This window comes from Mytilus galloprovincialis, chromosome 9 (assembly GCF_965363235.1).
Source record: "Mytilus galloprovincialis chromosome 9, xbMytGall1.hap1.1, whole genome shotgun sequence".
NCBI classification, from domain to species: domain Eukaryota; kingdom Metazoa; phylum Mollusca; class Bivalvia; order Mytilida; family Mytilidae; genus Mytilus; species Mytilus galloprovincialis.
In genome coordinates, this window is record NC_134846.1 from 62,384,266 (window position 1) to 62,399,119 (window position 14,854).

The window sequence follows — 14,854 nt, forward strand, 5'->3', positions numbered from 1 at the left end:
CACACAAAAAAAGTTATAAAAATAAAAAGTACATTAACAAATGGCAAAATCACAAGCTCAAGCCGATCAAACTTTGGCTTTATAACTGTTTTCATCTGAACTCACTGATAAACCTTAATATGTAGACGAAACGCGAGTCTAGCGTATTAAATTATAAGCCTGGTAATTATGATAACTATTTTAGAACTGAAAAATGTTCAAATTAGGAAATCGGAGATCGCTTAAACAAGTTACTCATCTTCCGAGACTGAGTTTTTACCATTGCATTCCTATTGGATTAGAAATGCATAAAAAAGAATGTGTTCGTGACATTTTTAATCCAGACAGTCTATCAGGGCAAATGTAAAATCTGTTTAAATTAAAACACACACACGATAAAACCTAAACATATGCAAACGAGTCGGTTTAGGATATAAAAGATGAAGAAAATATCAAAACCGCAACAAAAGTTGAAACAATTCAAAAACCCAACTGGTGAAAAGATAGACTCCGATGATCCAGAATTGTAAACAAATCGTGTTTTATTAGTGCACCTATCATAATGATTATTGTGAGTAACATTCTAGTGATAATTCTTACTTGGTGATGTAAAAACAAAGAAAGGTGAGGAAAATCCGCGAGTTGAACTTCGGTGCAGCCGAATTTGTAAGCAGTTCCTGTTTTGATAGTCGGACCCGTCATAAGGTTCATTGTTAGGAACATTCCAGTGATAAATCTCACTTGCTGATGTTAATACAAAGAAAGGATAGGAAAACGGGGGATGAATTTCGTTGATTCAAAAGTGTAAACAGTTCCTGTTTCATTGGTCAGGCCCGTCGTAAGGTTCGTTGCAATTAACATTCTAGTAATAAATCTCACTTGATTATGTAAATCGACAAAAAGGAGAGCGGTGTTATTTCTCCGAAAACGGAAGTATAGGAAATTATAAAAAAAATAAAATGTTATCGTAGTTTATTTGGTGGTCGTTGAGCCATACATATCTCGTCAAAGTTTACATGTATTACTATGATGTTATAGACTGACATATACACACCGAGATACACACATAACATGCAGACGGTGTGGTTAATTTGTACGCAAAAAATATTAATCAGTTGCATAATTACGTCAAAAGACAATGTCGGGATAACCATTCATAAAAATTAATTTTATTTAAAAAAAAAATAAAGAAGTTTGTCCTTCGTCATACATTATTCATCTAGTTCTTCTTCGAAAACAAGTATTTTTGTTACCACATTATAAATTCATATGGCTAAACACTGTTCGATATATCTGTCAGGTAGTACATAGAGGTTAATGACATAACTTTGTTCATATATAAACTTGGTAAGTAATCATATCTTTCATTTATGGTGATAACAATAAAAGAATTCAAAATTAAAACCGTAGAATACCATTCAAAATTAGAGGAAACTTAAGACAAGGTAAGATGGAAATTAATATTAAAACTACAGGTAGAGTTAAATAAACAGAAAGTAATACATGTACAAGATTACCAAACGGTTATTATGGTTATGGTCTGAATTATTTTGATTTTTAGGAATGAAGCGCTGGAATAAGTCACTTTTTTCAAAAGTTAGAGCCAGAAATTAAAATGAGATATACATGTATATGAAAATGCTTGAATCACAAGTACCTGAAATGAAAGATTTTTTTCCTATATAACGGAACTATGCAAAGTACTGGCCTACAAGTTTGAAGTTTGTCTAGCTATAAAACCAGGTTAAACCAAAAATGTCTTCGGAAAATGGAAGTTGTTTTTCACATGTTCTGTTGATTGGTAGCGTTTGGTTTTATTAGTTTTATATGGACTTCCCCTTTTTGAATTAGCCTTAGAGTTCAGTAACTTTCAATGCTCTAATACAGATTCACTTAGATAAAATCACCTTGGAGAAATATGTATTCTGTATAAACAAACTGTGCAAATTTGAGAACAGTGGTGTTTCTATGGTAACATACAAGATTCATGATTTAAGGCTAAACTTACTGTCGGGCTTATAGTGTTAAGTTAGTTTTTATGACATTGCTTTCCTTTATAGTAAAGAAGTGCATTTTTAGTATTGAGTATTATGGATTAGTATTTACTAGGAAATGAAAAAAAGCACTCATTATTTTTTTGCTCATGAAGCTCTTTAATGTCGTACGAGTTGAGAAATGTATTGATACACCACACGAGAGTGAAGTTGGTATGTTGCTGTCAAGGTGATGAAAATTCATAATTCAAAAATTGAAATAGTTTGGTTCATCATATACTCTGGTCCTGAGATAACCAGCGGAGTCAGATTTGAGGTATATGTCTAGAAATGCGGTAGACGATGTTGTGCCTGTGGCTTCAATATATAATCTTTAGAATAGTTTCACATTTTGAATTGTTGTGGTCTTTTATAGCTTATATAAAGAATGGGTGTCCGCTCATTGCTGAAGATTGCACGATAAATAAAGGCAACAGTAGTATACCGCTGACCTGTTCAAAATTCATAAATCGATAGAGAAAAAAACAAATCCGGGTTACAAACTAAAACTGAGGGAAACGTATCAAATATAAGAGAACTACGACACAACACCGAAATGTAACACACACAGAAAAGAACTATAATGTAACATTCATAACTTGGTACTGGGCATTTTACAAAACAAACTTGCATACAACCACGTTGTTTTGACAGTTTTTCCACCGACAATTATTCCTCATCACCTTATTTGTATAGGGTATGTTTGTCATGTATAGATCCATTATCAACTTATAGTCTTTTAACACTGAACAATTCCTTTGAAGTTATTTCTATAATCTGATAGGTTCCCTATTAATGTCAATTGAATTAAGTAATGAAGTTGTAAATAAAATTATGTGCCTTCCTTGTAACACCAAAAAAAAAACATAAATATAGTCCATTACAAATACGATGATAAAAAATAAGAAATGTTATTGACATTATAAAAATATCTATCTTTACTAACACCCACCAAAATAAGGTAGTAAAATTGTCACTGACCTTGCTTATTATGCATTGAATCATAATACAATAATATCATCTAAATATGTTTCCAATAAAATCCACTATTTTTGACATCCGATGGGAAAAATAAATGATGTATTGAAGGTATATTTGCATTTTTATTATTATATAAGTATGATGCACGATCACAGCAATATATACGGATATATTATTTGAAACAACTGGTCAGGTAAGACTCAAGGTTTTTGTAATCAGGAAATATCTTTTATAAATATGTAATTATTTAAGCAATCATTAGAGACAATTGATTAATGCTGTACATATCTCTCTGGTATTCTCTGGAATTTTTGTATTTTAGAGTATTCCTCCATAATCATTTCAAACGAATTGTTAGCTGTAGCTTTTCCAAGTGATCTAGACTATGAATAATTAATTATTTTAAACTTAAATAAGTCTTTAATTGACAAGTTATATAAAGATATATATATATAAAGATAAAAAGATGAGAAAAATTATTCACAAAAGATCAAATGACGTAGCTTTAACCATTAGCAAAACATATACCGTACGGTAAGCTATTAAAGGCTCAAAATGAGAAAATGTAGAAAAAAATAAATAGGAAAACCAACTTCCCTCTGTAGACTGTTTCAATAAATTGTCAGCATTCCTAAAGAAGGGACTACTTGCCGACCTCTTCTTCTTTCTAAACTTTTATGATTGGTTTCCTTTAGTATATTTTCTAACACCACTAGAATTAAAAAGAACAACAGACACGGCTTCCCTGCATCATTTTTAGACATGTACTTCGATTTTACTATAAGCGGTCATCTCGGTACCAAAATATATGACAAAAGAGACCATCCTAATTTTGAAATTATAAATTTACCAATCTGAGAAGCATTATACAAACTTCACCTGCATCTGGGATATACACTTCACAACACGTTCGGTATTCAAAAGCTTGCAGCTGCTACTCAGAACCTTTAAAACGACACCCGGCAGTGTCTGAGCAAAGTTTATGAACCAGGGTTATGACAAAGAACGTCTCGTCCTTTTTCTAAAAAAAATCATCGGATGATACCAAACCCAAGTTGATAAATATTTTGTATCAACTTCTGAAATCATACAACATGGTCTTGAAGTGTCGATTCTATGTCCTGACAGTCTAAATCATCTCAATAATTAGGAAATATAGTGTTCTTTTAATTTGTCTTTGTATATTTTTTAATTAACTGTTTAGCCTATTTTTTGTTTTATACTTTTTGGCTCGGTATTTATTCATCTCGTCATTATTCATTATACTATGGACTTTTTGTACTCTGTTCTTTCATTCTAGTATATGTACTTTCAGTTTGACTATATAGTGTCTAAATGTCATTTTGTTTTTCTTTGTTGAAATAGTTATTTGTTTTAAAGTGATTCAGATTATAACACAATTTTGGCTGCATTATCCCTATTCTTGACATGTCTACCTAGTATGTCTGTTTGTTTTGTTCACACGTTTTTGTCAACATAATGCAATTCAATGAGACTGACATACAAGTGAGAGGTTTAGCTAGCTATAATCAAGGTTTAATCCAAAAGTTTCTAAATAAGGAAATGTAGCAAGACAGGAATATGACACTTGTTTTTCCTTCGTTTTATGTGATTGAGCTTTAGATTTTGTCATTTGATAAAGGACTTCCCTTTTGAATTTTCCTTGAACCGGTAAATTTGATATTTTATTATTTCCCATGTAGTCAGCATCGTTGTTCTAGATTTGTGTACGAATCAATATACGAAAATTCATTTTGTCATGTTTTTTAACTGCAAGTCATCTTAGATCGGATTTGTTTCGTATTTATCTTATCCTTGGATGTTTTCTATGCTTTGTGGCAATCAGTTGGAGTCATTTTGAACTGATGTGTTCCTTTTATTCTGAAGTCTGCTGTTACACCATAGTCCCAGGATGAGCGCGAACCCAGCAAATACTATATGTGTCTATCTCAAGTCAACATTCGATAATTCAGGGCTTATTGTTGGTTGCATGTTTATTTTTATGTAATTGGTTCTTTTTTATGTATAAGAAGAAAAAAGTAAAATCACAAAAATACTGAACTCCGAGGAAAATTCCAAGCGGAAAGTCCCTAATCAAATGGCAAAATCAAAAGCTCAAACACATTAAACGAATGGATAACAACTGTCATATTCTTGACTGGTAACGGATTTGGGTATGTAGAAAATGGTGGATTGAACCTGGTTTTATAGCCAGCTAAACCTCTCATTGTATGACAGTAGCTTCAAATTCAGACGGTTTTTTTTTTGTTTTCGTTTGAACTGTTTCTCGTCATTTTGGGCTCTTTTGAACAATCTCATCGCAATCATATTAAATCTCCTAATTTCATATAAGTTCTATTTATTACACATTAATTTTAACTAACATGAACATATTTTGTGTTTTCTATAAATGTTTTTGAACTGCAAGTAGTCTTAAATCGGCATCGTTTGTATTTTATCGTACTGCAAAAAGTTAAATCACAAAAATACTTAACTCCGAGGAAAAGTCAAAACGGAAAGTCCCTAATAGAAATGGCAAAATCAAAAGCTCAAACACATCAAACGAATGGACAACAACTGTCATACTCCTGACACGGTACATGCGTTTGTTTGAAACTTATTTGAAAAGTTTTAAATCGCCATGACGAAAGAGAATGTTATATACAGGTCTTCGGTTAACGAATTATTTCTTCTACAATTATACTTGACCACCAAAACTCGGAAAAGATAAGCCTCAAAGTTTTTAACATCAAGGATAATATATACATATGCTGGTTTTAGTTGGTCAGATATTTGGGGGAAAAACAAAATTGCAGAACGATACAACATTACATCTTTCTGAAATTCAGATTGGAAATGTCATAATACTGCTATGACTGTTAAAGTTTATCTAAAGGAAGATAGTGTTATAAAAAATTTGAACGACAGAGCCATCAGTTTACTTTGATTTTGAATTCTTAAAAGTGCGAGGGAAACTCTGTCTTATTGGCATGCATACCAAAGATATTGAGTTATTTGTATCCTTGATCGATTCATTGTTATTCAATAACTAAACTGTTCTGTCAATTTTCGGGCGGGACATTGCAATTACTACATTAAGTGATTTATTTATTATTTATGATCATTTAATGGCAGTTGACTCATATATATCAACAGTTTTTATTTTGCAAAATTGTAAAAAATTCCAACACAAACACACACACACACACATACATATGAGCTGCGTCGGATAGAAATCGACCTTATGCAAGTGCAGGTACACAGATACATGTATAAGACTTTGATTGATTTTGGAATAACTAAGATATAAAAGCTGCATTTTGGTCCGTTTAAAAGGGTTATCTTCTTATGAAAACCTACTTTTGGAACAATAACAGACTTTCCGAAGAAATTATTTTAACCCAAAATAGGTTAACAGAGGTATTGATTTTCGTTTGCATAAGGTCGATTTCTATCCGACGCAGCTCATATATTGATATTCAAAACCCGATTGTATTTTAATCATCGCAAGTTATCGTATCCGTAGTTAATGTACAACATCTTGTTTGTATATGTATTTTATTATGTCCATACCTTACTCATATTTTAAAAATGACTGAAGTTGATTAACCGATCTTATTTCTGCAATCAATGTAACCGTTACATATAAAACTGTACTACTATTTAAGGTGAAAATAGGTTGGCAGTTTTTCCTATAGAATACCAATGAAACAAATATATATATATATATATATATATATATATATATCAAAAGTTTGAAAATTTAAGACACTTATTGTGGAGTTTAGTAAGACGATTGTGTAATCCGTCATTAAATTATATTGCCTTCGTTCACTCGAAGATTTCTATTAATGACAGGGAGATAGATTGCGTTATAAGGAATAAGGAGATGTGATGTGATTGCCAATGAAACAACTATCCAACAGAATCAAACCAGCATCGATTTACTTAAATATAGGTCCTCGTACGTATACGGTCTTCATCAATGAGCAAAACTCATTCTATATAGTACTAGTAGTCAGCTATAAAATGTCCTTGCATGACAAATTGTGAAACAACTTAAATGAAAATACCAACAGCCTGGATATTGAAAAAATCAGTTATCAGTTATCAATCAGTGCACAAGATGTTCATACTTTTGCTACTAAAGTAAATATATATGTTTTTTTCTTTTTTTTCAGGAAAAAAAGAATTATTCGCTTCAACATGCGAGATCTATTGGTTTTGTTACTTTTCATATCTTCATGTCATGCCAGATTGCTTGAACTAGAATTGGAAGACTTCCAAGGTGTTGGTCGATCTATCGTGACAAGACAAAATGCTTCAGATGGTAAAGTCGTCCATCTTTTATACGATAATATAATCCGGTATGAAATGTGCGTTCATTCTCCTCTTGAAATGAATATATCTAATATTTTTTTTTCCAACGATGTCGATAATAAAGGTGACGAAATAAGCGTTTACATGGATGAAAGACTTGTTGGTTCGTTTAGAACAAACCAACTACAGTATTTAAGTCTTTCGAAATGGAATAATTTCTACCCTAGCGGAGCAATTGGCGAATCTTTTCGTTTAGACTATGGTCGTCATATGCTAACAATCCGAGTCACGCAAGCAGATGACTTTGGTGTTGAGTTGGACAATATCAAGTTCGAAATTGGAGATGCTATCATTACAAATAAAAATCTGGCATGTGATGTATACTGTTTTGATGATATCAAGTTTGAAACTCCCGGTGCTGCTGCCGATATTGACGGGTTTAAAATAAAGAAATTTAATAAAGCAAGTGTATGTGCAGAGGAAGAGAATGTAAAAGTAGCTTTCTACCATGACACAGCATCCAATTTCCAAATAAAGGCAACAAGACCAAAATATGCAACGTGTTCAAATAGCAGAGAGGCCGATTTTAGGGACTGTAAACTTGCAAGTCCTGCATGGAAATTTAATGACGTGCAACTTAATTCCGGTACGCCAGTAGTACATAAAACACATCGTGCGTCCCTGGCTGTTGATAAATCTGAAACAAGTGCAACAGTTGCAGTAACATTTGACATGTCTGGATTTTCCATAACCCGCGGACAGGGGGAAAGACAAACTGCCGGAAAGTTGTTTGTTATGCTTGGGAAATTGGACACTACAGAGGCAGCATTTGCCAAAGTTTCATACATGGGGAAAACAGGACGATTAGAACACGGCCCTGAATTCACGTTTGACCAAGAATTTCCTTCAAACGTTTGGGAAATTGAAGACAACTTCTGGGGCGATAATAATGGTAATAAAATAATCATAGAAATTACTACTGTTGATAATACTTTCAACGGAGTATATGTTAAGGAAATAAGATTAGAAAAACGAGACATGCAAGTTCGTCCATTCATGCTCTATAATGACGGAATATTTTTGTTCGAAGGTTTACACAGAGATCCATGGTGGTTAAAGCAAACGGCAATGAAAGTCAATATGGTAGAAGGAGGAGTTACCGGTAAAGTTTTCGATGACGTAGCTAATCTCCGATTGTACATGAAAAAACCTTATGATGATGGTTATTCCCAAATTTTCGTCCTTCATGATGATGGTCATAGTCGTGTACAGCCAGTAACCCCACACGGCATGGATTGGACACCGTTTGGTTCTTCACTTGTAATTGGCCCAACTAGTCCAAACGTACAGCGTCCATTTGTATCCATAAAATCTATTGATTTAGTACCAAGCAAATTAAAGATGACGATTAGATACCATGACGAATCGTCACTGGTACTAAAAGTGGTAGCATCGCCAAAAGAAACAATCGTTAAAATCCACAAGTATAAAACAACAAAAGATCGTAAACAAAATGCCCTCCTCACATTTTTGTCGACTTGGGTCGAAAACGGATACTCTTATGTTGATCACATGTCTGTAGACGGTGCCGTTGGAAATGGTATAATGAAAGATTTTGTTGGTGGAGACACAAAGCATGGAACTAGAGCCAATTTCTACAGAAAATGTCTGTCACGGTTGAATACACAGAGTCCTGATATTGAAATCACTGTCCAAGGCGTCTCTGGTGATGAAGATTAACTTTCTGTACTTCAATTTACATACTTAGCTGTGTAGGAACATGACAATTTAGGTTTCTACTATAAACCTTTTTATTTTTATAGGAATAATTTATACGTATAGTAATCATATTAAAATATTAGAAGTCCAGAGGTTGTTGTTAGTTTGTGTCCGTCATTATTGTTTTCGTAAATTGCTTTGTTATAAATTAGTTCGTTGATTTTCTCTTTTGAATGGAGTCACATTTTTCATGTCAGTGCCTTCTATATACGGCATGGGTTTTACTCGTTGTTGAAGGTCGTGTGGTTTTCTGTAATCGCTTACATCCACTTCATTTGGAAATCTATTGTTACATTGGCACTTATATCTCATGTCCTTTTTTATGCGGAAGAAGCTGTTCAGAATATAACTACTAAAATTGGTGTTGGTCAGGCAAGATCCTTAAATCAAAAGTATGATGGCTTTACATTGATACAGATAAAACATCAGTTAAAAGAAAGACTGACAACACATCGGTCAAAAGAAACACAGCAAACTCATTGGGCCAATGAAAGACAAACAAAACATAGGTCAAAAGAAAGACAACAATTTGATCAAAAAGAAAGACAGACAACACATTGTTAAAAAAAAGGACAGATAACCGGGACATTGGTTAAAAGAAAAACAGACACACAGTGGTAAAAACAAAGACAGAATACACAACACCTTGTTAAAAGAATCAGACAATACATTGGTTAAAAGAAAAAAGTCAGAAAGACAACATATCAAAAGACACACAACGCATTGGTAAAAAGAAAGACAGAAAACACATTGGTAACATTGGTCAAAAGAAAGACAACACATTGGTCAAAAGAAAGACAACACATTGGTAAAAAGAACGACAGAAAACACATTAGTAATATTGGTCAAAAGAATGACAACTCATTGGTCAAAAGAAAGACAACACATTGGTCAAAAGAAATACAACACAATGGTCAAAAGAAAGACAACACATTGGTCAAAAGAGAGACAACACATTGGTCAAAAGAAAGTCAACACATTGGCCAAAAGAAAGACAACACATTGGTCAAAAGAAAGACAATACATTGGCCAAAAAAAAAGACAACACATTGGTCAAAAGAAAGACAACACATTGGCCAAAAGAAAGACAACACATTAGTAAAAAGAAAGACAACACATTGGTCAAAAGAAAGACAACACATTGGTCAAAAGAAAGACAACACATTAGCCAAAAGGAAGACAACACTTTGTCAAAAGAAAGACAACACATTGGTCAAAAGAAAGACAACACATTGGCCAAAAGAAAGACAACACATTGGCCAAAAGAAAGACAACACATTGGTCAAAAGAAAGACAACACATTGGCCAAAAGAAAGACAACACATTGGTCAAAAGAAAGACAACACATTGGCCTAAAGGAAGACAACACTTTGGTCAAAAGAAAGACAACACATTGATCAAAAGAAAGACAACACATTGGTCAAAATAAAGACAACACATTGGCCAAAAGGAAGACAACACATTGGTCAAAAGAAAGACAACACATTGGTCAAAAGAAAGACAACACATTGGCCAAAAGAAAGACAACACATTGGTCAAAAGAAAGACAACACATTCAAAAGGAAACAAGACAAGCAGCAAAAGTCATGAAAAAATTCATGGAATTAATTTGACTTAAAGTCAATAAGAAGATTTGTGAACAGCCAAAACTATTTTCAGTTACTAAAAGTGATGGTTTTACAGAAACAACGTATGAAAAATAGAGAAAAAACCTAGTACAAACTAGTTACATTGCATGTGATTTGTTTTTGTTTTAAACGAACAATGATTTAATTCAACGAGAAACCTAGTTTTCTATTATAGTTTCTGCAAAATTTGAGTTAAATGAATCTTTCAATTGACAATGTGTCTTTGTTCACATATTTGTAGATATTTTGTTGAACATTTTTCCTGTCAAAATATTTTCTCTTTCAACTTTTCAGGGGAAATAACAACAAAATGGGTCATACGACTTTTTTTAAATTTGGAAAGAGACCTACCACTACTTAATATTATTAAAGCGCGATTTGCTGTAGTAACTTTATTTTTTGAGATATAATCCCAAAACTTTGAAATTTGCATTCAAGGGGTAATAACTCAATAATAGAAAATTCTAGATAAGATAGACTTTGCCTTATGATAATTATAAACTTTTCAGATTTGCTCTATCTACTTTTTTTTTATAAACAAGTCAAAACACTTGTTGTTTTAAGCAACAGTAGTCATGTTTGTTGTTGGAACGAATTCCTGGATACAACTTTATCCAAACGAAATAGTCTAAACAACATTAAGATTAAGTTTGTGACATTTGACCCTGTAGTTTCATTGAAAATACAAAAAAATATTACGACAATAGTCAGACGATGATGAAAGCTGAGTGATATGTTTTTGTTGGGCCAAGTAAGCTAAAATATTCAGTTATAGCTGATACTACAATTAGAGAATGAAAAAGAAAGCATGCGATGAAATGCTTTGATTGCTGTACATATCATGATTAAATTTATATCTTTTATGAAGGTTTTACCACATTAAGTATCATATAAACTTTGCATAATTAAATTTACTCGAAATGAGATCAAGGTCAAATGAAATCTGACAGACGGAAATGTACACCTTACAATGATACCCTATACCAAATATAGTTACTGCATTGCTAATAGTATCAGAGAAAAACAATTACCAAAATTGAACCATTCAACTGGGGTCCAGGTCAAATATACCATTCCAGACAACATATACACCAAGTAATCAATCCATACTTATTATTGACGAATGCCCCATGAAAATAATGATTACATGTGTTGTATGTGTTATGTGAAATGTGAATTCAATCTACCATATTGTTTATTGGTAAAGATAGCTGGTAAAAAAGTATAACCTACAAATAAAGCACAACTTTATGTAACAAAGAAATTTCAGTCCCTGGAGAATACTTCTTAATTGATCTTTAAAATGAACTAGAGGCTCTAAAGAGCCGATGTGGCTCAACTTGGTTTATGTGCATATTAAACAAAGGACACAGATGGATTCATGACAAAATGGTGTTTTGGTGTTGGTGATGTGTTTGTAGATCTTACTTTACTGAACAATCTTGCTGCTTACAATTATCTCTATCTATAAAGAAAGTGGCCCAGAATGTGACAGAGGAAAATATTATGTAAAAATTTACAAAAATTACAAAATTTATGAAAATTGTAAAAAAAAATTAATATAAAGGGCAATAACTCCTTATGGGGTCAATTGACTACTTTGGTCACACTGACTTATTTGTAGCTCTTACTGTGATGTACATTATTGCTAATTACAGTTTATCTCTATCTATAATAATATTCAAGATAATAACCAAACGCTTCAAAATTTTCTTAAAATTACCATTTTTGGGGCAGCAACCCAACAACAAGTTGCCCAATTGGTCTGAAATGTCAGGGCAGATAGATCTTAACCTAATGAACAATTTTATCCACAGCAGCTTTAAATGCTTTGGTTTCAGAGATATGAGCCAAACACTGCATTTTACCCTATGTACTATCTTTAGCCATGTCGGCCATCTTGGTTGGCGGGCAGGGTCATGGGACACATTTTTTAAACTACATACCCTAATGATGATTGTGGAAAAGTTTGGATAAGATGGTCGTAGCAGTTTCAGGAGAAGAATTTTTTAGAAGATATCAAAAATTTACAAAAAATTATTAATAATTGACTATAAAGGTAATTACTCCTTAAGGGGTCAACTGACCATTTTGGTCATGCTGACTTATTTGTAGATCTAACTTTGCTGATTATTATAGCTGTTTAAAGTTTATCTCTATCTATAATAATATTCAAGATAATAAACAAAAACGGCAAAATTTCCTTAAATTTACCAATTTAGGGGCAGCAACCCAACAACTGGTTCTCCAATTCATCTGAAAATTTCAGGGCAGATAGATCTTGACCTGATAAACAATCTTACTCCCATGTCAAATTTGCTCTAAATGCTTTTGCTTCCGAGATATAAGCCAAAATCTAGATTTCACCCCTATGTTCTATTTTTAGCCATGGCAGCCATCTTGGTTGGTTGGCCGGGTCACCGGACACATTTTTAAAACTAGATACCCCAATGATGATTGTGGCCAAGTTTGGTTTAATTTGGCCCAGTAGTTTCAGAGGAGAAGATTTTTGTAAAAGTTAACGACGACGGACAGCGGACAATGACGGCCTCCAAGTGATGAGAAAAGCTCACTTGACCCTTTGGGCCAGATGAGCTGAAAATGAAAAACAAATCATGCTAAAATTATAATCTAGAAATGATTTTTTTTATATATTTCACCCTGATTCATTGTTTTAGGACATCAAAAGATTTCAGATCACATCTCGGATCACATATTTACAGATTAAGGCTTCACCTATTTTAAATATCTTTACATTAAAGATGTAATTAAAAACTCAGAATTAAATTTGTCTATAAAGATTGATAAACAACACATGAGATTTTAAATTTTATTTCATTAAAAATCACAAATAATAAATGTAAATAGCCAAGTAACAATGACTGTCAGCAAACAATAATCAGAAATGTAGATTACAATGTAGATGATAAGTATTCCAGGTTACTCACATTGCTATTACCTTGAGGCTCATTTAGGGTTCTTTTACAACGTGTACTTGAGAGTAAGTCCGACTACATTATCTCTTAAATGCAGTTAAAAATATTTTGTGGTTCTGTCACAAGATCTTTTGTAATGAGGTCAATTATTTCTGCTTTAGGTTTACAGTTTTTAATATTATTGAATTTCTTTTGCCTCCTTACATACCTTATTGTGACCCACACAGTGAACACATACAAACCCACAATGATATCTACATACATTTTTGTATATTCAATAACAGAATGAATTGATCAGTCACTATTTGGCTGAGTAGTAAGAAAGCTAGTTTCAATTATATAGAATTGGGACGATTTAAAGCAGGGCATATTGTATAGACACTTGCCTACTGCTGCATACTATATTTTGTCCTCTCGACAAGATATTTTTGGTTATTTTAGTTGTCACTTTGCTGTATGATTGACCTTTAACCATATTTTTTATACATCTTTGTACATCAATAATTCACTTTCATTTGAGGTGGATAAACATTTATATACTATGGATTTTCTTAAATCTTCCTCAAGGGAGAAAAATTCAATTTGATTCTTAAAGGTCACACTGCTTATTCTCATGAAATATGGGTTCAATTTTTCTCCATTTCATAGATTGTATACATTGCAGGCATGATAGCTTAAATCATTCTTTTATAAAATAACACAAAAACTGATGAACAAAAACCCAAAAAATATGGAGAGGATATTTTTTTATATCAATTGTTTTCATTAAATATAAGCTTCTCTTTTGCTTTATAAAAATAATATCAATCTAATTGATTTGTAATCGTAATCAGTTGAATTATCTCCCATGATATAAACACATTTGAGCTGCAGTTATCTCCCCTCAAAGATGCAACTTTAAAAACAAGATAAAATGATTATTACAAGTGCATATCCTAGCTTTAAACAAATTTGCAGTATCGTGTAAGTTTATCTATTTACAAAACAATCAGCAATCTCCATAAATGATCATTCTAACAGTCAGTCTTCTTTTAAGTACATATGTTTTAATGCTGTCAAAATAGTGAAAATACTATATTCAATAATAATTTAATTCAGCAAAAATACTTTATTTGTCTTTGGACAATTTATTTGTAACATTTATTCCATTATACATACCAAATGTTATATGACTTATGCATTTCACATGAATATTTAA

General features: G+C 32.4%; 1 long non-coding RNA gene across 1 annotated transcript; it reads left to right on the forward strand.

Moving 5' to 3' along the window:
* The first annotated feature begins 1,345 nt into the window (after positions 1 to 1,345).
* On the forward strand, positions 1,346 to 9,182 carry LOC143045549 (uncharacterized). The gene is made up of 2 exons (XR_012968975.1): positions 1,346 to 1,424; positions 7,175 to 9,182. It is a non-coding gene; the product is annotated as an uncharacterized LOC143045549 (long non-coding RNA).
* The last annotated feature ends 5,672 nt before the right edge of the window (positions 9,183 to 14,854 follow it).